General features: G+C 46.4%; 1 protein-coding gene across 2 annotated transcripts in view; it reads left to right on the top strand.

Moving 5' to 3' along the window:
• Window positions 1-2,755: 2,755 nt before the first annotated feature.
• The window catches only part of FHIP1A (FHF complex subunit HOOK interacting protein 1A), a 259,379-nt gene continuing 252,770 nt past the window's right edge, over window positions 2,756-9,364 (top strand). Inside the window, exons 1-2 of one of the 2 annotated variants that reach the window (XM_047857314.1) lie at window positions 2,756-2,788; window positions 2,969-3,154. The gene's annotated coding sequence lies outside the window, so the exon portion shown is untranslated. Of the gene's footprint in view, window positions 2,789-2,866; window positions 3,155-9,364 lie in introns of those variants that run through there. The other variant, XM_047857315.1, reaches the window with a different exon arrangement.

Raw genomic sequence — 9,364 nt, 5'->3', positions numbered from 1 at the left:
CCTAGTGCCCTTAGGCATAATTCTGCCTCAGGGCTTTTGTACTTGCTGTGCTTTCTGCCTTGAAAGTTGTCTGTCCAGATATTTTGCTCCTTTAGGCCTTTGCTCAAATATTACTTCCTACAGAGGTGTTGCTAGATGTTCTTATTTAAAAGAGCACCATGGCCAACAGACACGTGAAAAGATGCTCACCATCACTCATAATAAGGGAAATACAAATCAAAACCATGATGAGATACCACCTCACACCTGTCAGAATGGCTAAAATTAATAGCACAAGAAACAGGTTTTGGCGAGGATGAGAAGAGGAACCGTCTTGCACTGTTGGTGGGAATGCAAACTGGTGCAGCCACACTGGCAAACAGTATGGAGGTCCCTCAAAGAGTTAAAAATAGACCCTATGATCCAGCAATCACTACCAAGCATTACCCAAAGGATATAAAAATACAGATTCGAAGGGGGCACATACATCCTGATGTTCATAGCATTATCAACAATAGCCAAATTATGGAAAAAGCCCAAATGTCCAACTGATGAATGGATAAAGATGTGTATACATGTACACACACACACACACACACACATACACACACACACACACACACGAATATTACTCAGCCATCAAAAAAGAATGAAACCTTGCCATTTGCAACAATGTGGTTGGAGCTAAAGTGTATTATGCTAATTGAAATAAATTAGTTCGAGAAAGACAAATACCATATGAAACAAGACAGATGAATATAGGCGAAGGGGAAAAAAAGAGGGAGGAGAACCATAAGAGACTCTTAACTATAGAGAATAAACCGAGGGTGCTGAGGGGAAGTGGGCAGGGGGGGATGGGCTGAATGGGTGATAGATATTAAGGAAGGCACTTGTGTTGAGCACTGGGTGTTATATGTAAGTGATGAATCATTAAATTCTACTCCTGCAACCGGTATTACCCTACATGTTAACTAGAATTTAAACAAAATTTTGAAAAGAAAAAAAAACCTGTTCCTCCTCATGTCCCCTCCCTGCTTAATTTTTCTCCGTAGCATTTCTAATCATATGGCAGTCCATATGCCTCTCTCCCATCTGGAAGGTAAGCTCCATTAGGGCTAGAATTTTTAAGTTTTTTTGTTATCCCCTTTGTCTCCAACACCTAGAAGAATGCGTAGCATGCAAAAAGCACTAATGATTTCCCCACATTCCAATTATTAGAGCAGGCCAAGGTGACCTGCTGGGTAGAACTTTCCCCTTTTTTCTCCCTTGTCCTTCCCCAGATTTTACGTGAGACCCTTGTCTACACTTGTTACAGGTGAAAGGCTAGTGAATCCTGAAAGGACTCCCAGCAAGTGCAACCTGTGTTGGTGCTGCTTTCCATGAGCCACAGCAGTGGTCATAGACAGCCTTATAAGGAAGTGGGAAGTTCCTATCATCCCATTACCATGGTTGCAAGAGAGAACTTGAAACTAGATATACCTGATTTTGGTTTTCCCCGGATGCCATTCACTGAGAATGGAGGGAGGAGGATACTCCTCCAAAGGAGAATTTGGTGAGGTGCCAGCAGGATGCTGCTGAGGTGGAAAATCCTCCACATCCACCTTTGTAAGTTGTGGTGTGGCCTGACCTGCTCAGGTTTTGGCTTACCTCAAGTTTCAGCCATGCCAACCACAGGGCTCTGAAAATGCCAAGAAGGCCTCTACCTAAAAATTCGATTCCTCCTCCTGGCTTTAAAGTCCAGAAAGCAGAGCATTGTCTCTGCTGCCCAAGAACCCAGGGGGCGTGGGAGATGCAGGAATGGGGGAGGGAAGTCAGCGCCGCCTACTTTGGCAATGGGCACAGCCCCAAGCGTCTAAGGGCAAAGGAGAGGCTAGGCCCTACACCGTGGCGGTCTGGGCTCTGGAAAGGAGACCCGCGCAGGGCCAAAGACCACCACCAACTCCTCGCCCCGGGTGCTGGGGTAATGGATTCTGAACCTGCTGTGCCATTTTCTGGGGAGTCCTGAGTTGGGGATGGTTCCTTTTTGCTGTAGAACTGTCCACATTAAAAAGCCCTCATCTGGGGGTTGGGGGAGGATTGCTAGGGAACATGTGCCACGCACACATATACTCGCAAACAATTGCAACAATGCTGACTCACCTTAAAAACAAAAAGCAACACCTGCTCACTGCCCTCCGTTCCCCCAAAACCCTGACTCCTTAAGTCCGCCAAGAGTAAAACTCCCCCTGCTCACTTCAGTAGAATATGCCAGTAAAATAACAGGAGAACGCTTCCGTCATCGACTCAGCTCTCTTGGGACCTTGTTAGTATTTTAAAGTTCAAACCTCAGGGACAGAAAGAAAGGCTTCAGCGAAAGAGATTGGAGTGGGGAGAGGGCACCGCTGGCTGCCGTCAAACCTTTGGGGAGCAAGAAATCTAAAACGTCCCTGACAGGCGGAGTTGTCTGACTTCCTCCACCCCGCAGGACCCAAGAAACCAGCCTTGTGGCCGGTTCATAAATATTGATTTATTTTTTCGTTGGTGGGGAGGTGTGAGAGCGGTTGTGTGTGAAGGGATGCAGTGCCGACAAAAGACGAGCCCCTAAAGGCGGGGTGGGGTGTACTCCACGTCGCCCGGGTTAAGTTTCGGTGGAAAGTTTCCTTCCGAGGCTCCTCCCCCTTCACCCTGGAAACCCGCGCAAGGCTGCCGCGCCGCGGAGCCCCAGCCCTGGCGCACCTGGCGGCCGCGCGTCCCAAGGGCAGGGGTGGGGGCGGGGCTGGCGGCGGCTGGGGCGGGGCCGGGCTCCGTGCTCCCCAGGACTGCCGGGCAGGTTGGGCCCCGCCTTGCCCCGGCTCGCCCCGCCCCCCCCCCCCCCCCCCGCGCTCCCAGGAGCACAGAGTTGGGAGGGGGGAGTGGTGCAGAGCCCCGGATCCGCGCGGCTCAGCCGCCCGCTGACGCATGGTCGGAAAGTTGCGCTCAAAGCTTCTCCCTTCTCCTACTTTCTTCCTAGGGCCGGGCTGTTGAGTTGGAGCCGGGCGGGGAGGAGCTGGCTCTCCGCCCCTCCTGGAGTCCGGCGCGGGTGGCGGCTCGGGGTCCGGTGTACCCTGGACGGCGGCACAAACTTTCCCGACAGTTTGGGGACACTTGTCTGGAGCGTCCCGCACTGTGTGGAAGGAGGAGCCGAGTCCGCGGGCAGGTACGTGGCACCCTGCTTGGAGCTTTGCCGCTTGAGGACTTCTTTTATTTTAGGGGGTTAAGGAAGTGGGGAGAGCAGACGCGTCCTTTCTCTGCATTCCGCCGACTGGGCTGGAGGAGCAGGTATTGGGATGGGGGTTGCACTGGGAATACCCCAAACTAGATCGCTGCATCGGGCCGCAGCACTGCGGGGACGAGGTGGCTGCGAGAGCCGCGGGACCCGGCGTTACTTGGTGACTGACCCCGGGAGAGAGAGAGCCGGCTTATTTTGACGGAGAAAGATGTCATCAGGTCTCTCCACCTCTTTCCCTGGTCCCTGGGGCCAGAGAGCGGGGGTCCTACGGGAGGAAGGAGAGGCGAAGAGATCTGGGGCTCAGTTTTTCTCCCCAAGCCACTTCGCTTTCACGGGAGACCGAGGTGGTGTCCCTCTGAGGTTTGTAGCACTCTCCCGGTGTAAGGGCGGACTTGTTGGGTGGCTCTTGCTCAGTTTCGTAAGGTCTCTAATGAAACTGCGTTCAAATCATGGTGGTTGTTATTGATGTCGTGCCTGCATGCCTGTCCGTCTGTCTCCCGCCCCTACTCCAACAATGCTTCCTTGTTAACCCCGTTTCTGCTAGGGAATGAACTAGCTGCTGTTCTATTTCAAGCCCGGCCAGGGTGAGGTGTTGGTAGCAGCTATAGTCTTGTTTGTTTGGAACTTTGGGAACCACGTGACCTCTGTCTCACTTACCTGGATCCATCCCTTCTTAACAGACCCGGCTTCCACCATTCAGCAAGTGCTGCAGCCTCAGCCATCCAGTGACGGGGAGATATCCCCATTGGAGGAAGGATCCCCAAGCTGAGGAGTAGTAGTAGGCAGTGTCAACCGATTGGGCCCACACCCAGCCTTCTCGGGAAGGGCTGTGCTATCAAATTCATCTTGTTAGGAAGTCATCTGCTCTCTGCTAATAGCCATAGCAGCCTGATGAAATTATGTAGGTCATTGAAAAATAATTCCTGCTTAATCACCTTTATCCTGTTGATTAATGAGAGAAAAGATTTCCTTTCCTTAATGTACCATGCCTGTTTGACAGGGTCACCTGCCTGACCTCAAGTTTACTTGTAAACCTGGCACTGGACCCGATGTTGTCCCTGCCTCAAACCTAGCGTACCCCAGCTGAAGTCTACATTTGGAGAACATTAGTGGTCTCCTTTGGACAGATGTAATGCAGGAGATTCAGTCCATAAATTTTAATGCTGCATCTTGTCGGCTTTAGATAACTTCTCAGATAATTAAAAGCTGGTTTCTTTTAGCTCCAGTTAATCCCTTTCCATAGAACTCATGAGAATTATGCCCACGCCTGTCCTGAAACTGTTTGGGGTCTCCTTTTTCATTTGTCCTATAGCTTTAGGAACAGGACTAAACCGTGTGGGGTGGGTGAAAAGGGCAAAAGAAACCGAGCATCCCTGAACTAGATTCAGAGAGAGGTTTAGAGTGGTCTAATACTTTAGGCCCAGCTAGCTTCCTTATTGTCTCTAAACAGAGACACTCTAGGTTGTATTGCTTTTAATGTAGGCCTTTGAAGACTAGAAATGAAAGGGTGGTTCGGAGTAATGCATCACTGGACAGTTCTGCATCATAATATCTCAAGTTTGGCTCAGAACACTTTCTCTACGAAGTTCATTCTATCATAATAGGAAGCCAATAGATAATGTCTACAAGTCAAAAAGCAAATGTACAAACAAATTATTTCAAAATAGAGAGGTACATATTAGAAACAAGAGTTGCCTGAGGGGTGACTTTTGAAATTTTGTTCTCATATTACTTAAAATAAAATTTTGGTAAGGAAGCTTCCTCTCCAGGTGAATAGAAAACTAAATTGCCTTCTCAAATCCATGCTTAGGTATTTATTTTATATTCTGTGTACACGTGAGCCCTTTGAAGAACTGGACACTCAGATTCTGGCCTTGGAACACAATTGATACCTATTTCACTCTTATTTTCAGTGACTTCTAACTCTTAGCCTAAGTAGAGGAACAGTGCTCAAGAGTGACCAATAATGTCAGGGATTTCATTTATAGGGATCTGGTCTCTTAGTAAAGGCAAGAGCAGAAAGTAACATTTCTGTATGTTTTATGATTAGCTTTATAATTAGCAAAGTACTTTGACGTGTACCATATTTGTGCTTTGTGATTTAACCATTTTGTAGTGGGTGCTATTATATTTAGATTATATAGGAGGGAAACAGTTAAGATTCAGAGAAAATAAGGAACTTCTAGGTATATACTTCTATCAGCCTTTTAAAAGGAAAAGGTAAGCAGTTCAGCCAAATTTATTCAGGGTAACAGAGGAACTGCAATTCAGGACAGGCAATTGATGGTGAACTATAGGCAGGTTGGGAGAATAAAGGAGGAGAGTATCCTTTTATAGAGAAAAGGAGCAAGTTGGGAGGGCTTTTGAACAAGAGTTCTTTGGAAGAAAAATGAGATTTCCAAGCGGTAGTGGTTTCTCATTGGCTGCAGGTGAGGGCAGCTTGCTGTTGCTGGGCTGAGAGGAAATTTTTCTTCTGGATTGTGCAAGCTGTGACTACGAGTGGTACGTGTGTCAGAGCCCTCCCTTTTTGGCTTCCCAACTCCAATTTTGAGTCTGGTTTCCTTAACACATTTTTACATTTCCCCATTGTGGTCAAAATATTTCTTTAAGAGCATCACTGATCAAGAGTTGGGCCATCTGTTCTTATTAGAAACATTTTTATTTCTTGATGTGAGGAAGAACCTTTCCTAGGGTCCTGTCCCATGTCAAGGAAAAGTACCCAGATTGGAAACTGTTGAGGCCACCTTTGAGTAACAAGGGTGAGTAGAAGAGAGAACTCTCAGGCATTTCCCATCTAAAGTCTATATCTTAGGTTGTAAGCATTGGAGATCATCTTGATGCATTGAGCCAGCATCACCTTATTGGGTATGTTATTTCTACCCAAAGGTTTGACAGGCACCAGGTACAAAGTTTGAAAATGATTATATAAAATAAGATGAGCAGAATAATGACTCCAGTTTGTGTAATAGTCCTAAACTAGGAGCCTAAACCTGAAGGTAACTAGCCAAAGAGATCAAAGGATCACGGATCATCAGGTGGAATTTGTTGTAGCAATGTACTTGTTCCCTAATTTTATGTATTTGCGTTTCTGGTTCTTTGGAAGAATTTATTCATGTGTGTTAGTTGCTTGCTATCACACAAATACCTCTGTATTTAGCAAGTGGGTAATCAAGGACGATGTGATGGTCCAAAACTACTTTAACCAATGAGTCAAATAATTGTGGTTGGACTGCTGTTGTCTTAACAGAGGAATTGGCAAGTTTTCCCAACTCCAGAGAGAGATTTCTAATAATTTGTTCATTGGTGTGAATACCTACAATAGAGGCATCCAGAGTCCTGTATACCTCTGGGGAGTTCCTGGTGAATGCAGAGTTGAAGGTTTAGGGAGGAAGACCACAGGAAGGCTTCAGATTTATTGTGGATGTTCACAGAGACAGTTATTCTAGCAAGCATTGGCCTCCAACCCGCCAGCTGTCTAAACATTCATAGGCCCACTGAGAGGCTGGGTTGCCACAAAGATAAAACCAGGTGGTGCATATAAGATTCTTGCTAGGGTTTGATTATTAATAGGGCTCTTAATTGGGATTTTTCAGTTGGTCCTTTCTTTTTTTTTTTTTTTTAACGTTTATTTATTTTGGGGACAGAGAGAGACAGAGCATGAATGGGGGAGGGGCAGAGAGAGAGAGAGAGAGAGAGAGACAGAATCGGAAACAGGCTCCAGGCTCTGAGCCATCAGCCCAGAGCCCGACGAGGGGCTTGAACTCCCGGACCGCGAGATGGTGACCTGGCTGAAGTCGGACGCCCAACCGACCGCGCCACCCAGGCGCCCCTCAGTTGGTCCTTTCAAGCTAAGGGTCAGTGGTGTTTGAGGAACAAGTAGGGAGAAACCATATTGTTCTGTGGACTTTGCTCTCAAAGGCCATATAGAGAGGAGGTTGTTTGGCTAGGGCAAGCAGACCTAAGGTAGTAGTGGGAATGGGGAACTGCATGGGTGGAATTGGTATGATTAGTTGCATTGAGAGTTATGGCAGGGGAGAGATCAAACCAAGGTACAGGAAAACGTGGTTGTAGAAATTTGACTTGGTGACAAATATCCATAGAGGTGCAGGTATAGTTAGTGGTTGTAGTGGAGATGAAGGAGAAGGTTGCTGTGAGGAAGACTACAAGGTCATGGCTGTCCTGGACAGATTGGGGTTTTGATGACAGGGTTTGTTCAACAGACTCTGAACTATCAGGAAGGTTTCCCCCTTTTGTGAGGGATTGGGAAACGTGAAGGAGGGTGTTGTCCCTCCAGGATAGAGAAGGAGAAAACGGATAAGAAAAAGCAGAAAGAGTATTGGCCTGATGCTATCATCTTGGGGAAAGCTGTCTGCTCCAGCTGTTGTCTTCTTCAGTTCCTGGAAATCTTTAATTTGAGGCCACCAGTTGGTGTACAAGTCCAGTCAGGTTTTAGAGTTTTCTTTACATGGAACACATGGATCTAGGAGTCTACTCCTTGGATTTTGGCTGCACAGGGATTAGTCAGTAACACTTGATAAACGCCTTTTTCTAGTGTGGTTGAAGAGAGTCTTATTGGAGATATCTTTTCCAATAAACAAAATGCCAAGGTTGCAGGGTGTGATGTTTGGGTCTTCATCTCCTGGGAACACACTGTGAAAAGATTGCTCTACTTGAGCATGATTATTTTCAAGAGATGTAATTAGACATTCGCAATATTGAACTGTATCTCCTTTTATTAGGTGCAGGTAAAAAGACGTGGAAGCTAGATTTACAGGGAACCCAGTAAATAACTCAAAGCATGAGAGTTTATGAGCTCCAAAGGGGATGGATCTGAGATTTAGAAGAACCAACCAACCACCAAGGCATTTGGAGAGTTTCCACAAATTTTGCCAGTTGGGTTTTGATGATGCCTTTGGTTCACTTGACTAGTCCTGAGGAGTGAGGATGATAACTACAGTGAAAATGCTGTAGAACTGGCCAAACAGCACAGACTTGCCATGATATTTGACGAGTAAAAATGGGTTCCCTGGTAGCTGTGAAGCTCAAGAGGGATTCCCTGTGTATACATGCTTTTCCAATAGGATTTTAGCTTCTGAAGAGGCAGTAGCTTGTCTACCTGGAAAGGCTTGACCCAGTGGGAAAACATGCAAATTATTACCAAAACATATTTATATCTGTAAGATGGAAGTAGCTGAATAAATCCATTTGCCAAACCTTGAATGGTCCATTAGGCAATTTAAAGTGCCCAGGAACTGTGCAGACGGGTTGCCCTGGATTTTATTTTGGGCAGGTGGGACGGGTAAAGTAGGCACTTTCTGAAGCCTTGTTAATATTTCCCTACCAGTATTGGTTCCTAAACATCTCATTTTATGTATCAACTGATAGTTTAATGCATGTACAGTTGTCAGTAGTGGGAGTTTTAGAATTTCTGGTAGGGCTGTTTTTTTATTTGACCCAAACCAGAGGTTTCTCTTCTTATACCAGCAACCATCCGATTGCCAATACTGTTTTTTCCTTTCTAGTGCTGATCATTGGGTGTCTCTAGTCAGTTTCTCCACATTATCATCTGAAGATGAGTTCCTTTGGACCATGACAGAAGTTTGACTTTGGAACTTTGGAGGGCAGTCTATTTTGCAGAAATGTCAGCAAGGTGATTTCCTTTAGCTTTCCAAAAGTCAAGCTTAGAATGCTCTGGAATCTTAGTAATAGCCAAAGCAGCAGTTAATAGTATAGCATCCAATAATTTCTGGAAAAAGAGTCTGCTTTTAATTTTGTCTCTGGGGGCGCCTGGGTGGCGCAGTCGGTTAAGCGTCCGACTTCAGCCAGGTCACGATCTTGCGGTCCGTGAGTTCGAGCCCCGCGTCGGGCTCTGGGCTGATGGCTCAGAGCCTGGAGCCTGTTTCCGATTCTGTGTCTCCCTCTCTCTCTGCCCCTCCCCCATTCATGCTCTGTCTTTCTCTGTCCCAAAAATAAATAAACGTTGAAAAAAAAATTAATTTTGTCTCTGAAGGAAGCCACATTGTTGCCATAACATTTCAAAGTCATGAGCCACTCCAAAGGTATATCTACTATCTGTGTAGACGTTGGCAGTTTTGCCATTGATTAGGATAGAGGCCCCAGTGTGTATGGTTTGGTTTG

Source organism: Prionailurus viverrinus, chromosome B1, assembly GCF_022837055.1.
Source record: "Prionailurus viverrinus isolate Anna chromosome B1, UM_Priviv_1.0, whole genome shotgun sequence".
Classification (NCBI taxonomy): Eukaryota; Metazoa; Chordata; class Mammalia; order Carnivora; family Felidae; genus Prionailurus; species Prionailurus viverrinus.
Note: the sequence above shows the minus strand (reverse complement) of the source record. Positions and strands in the feature narration are given on the sequence as shown.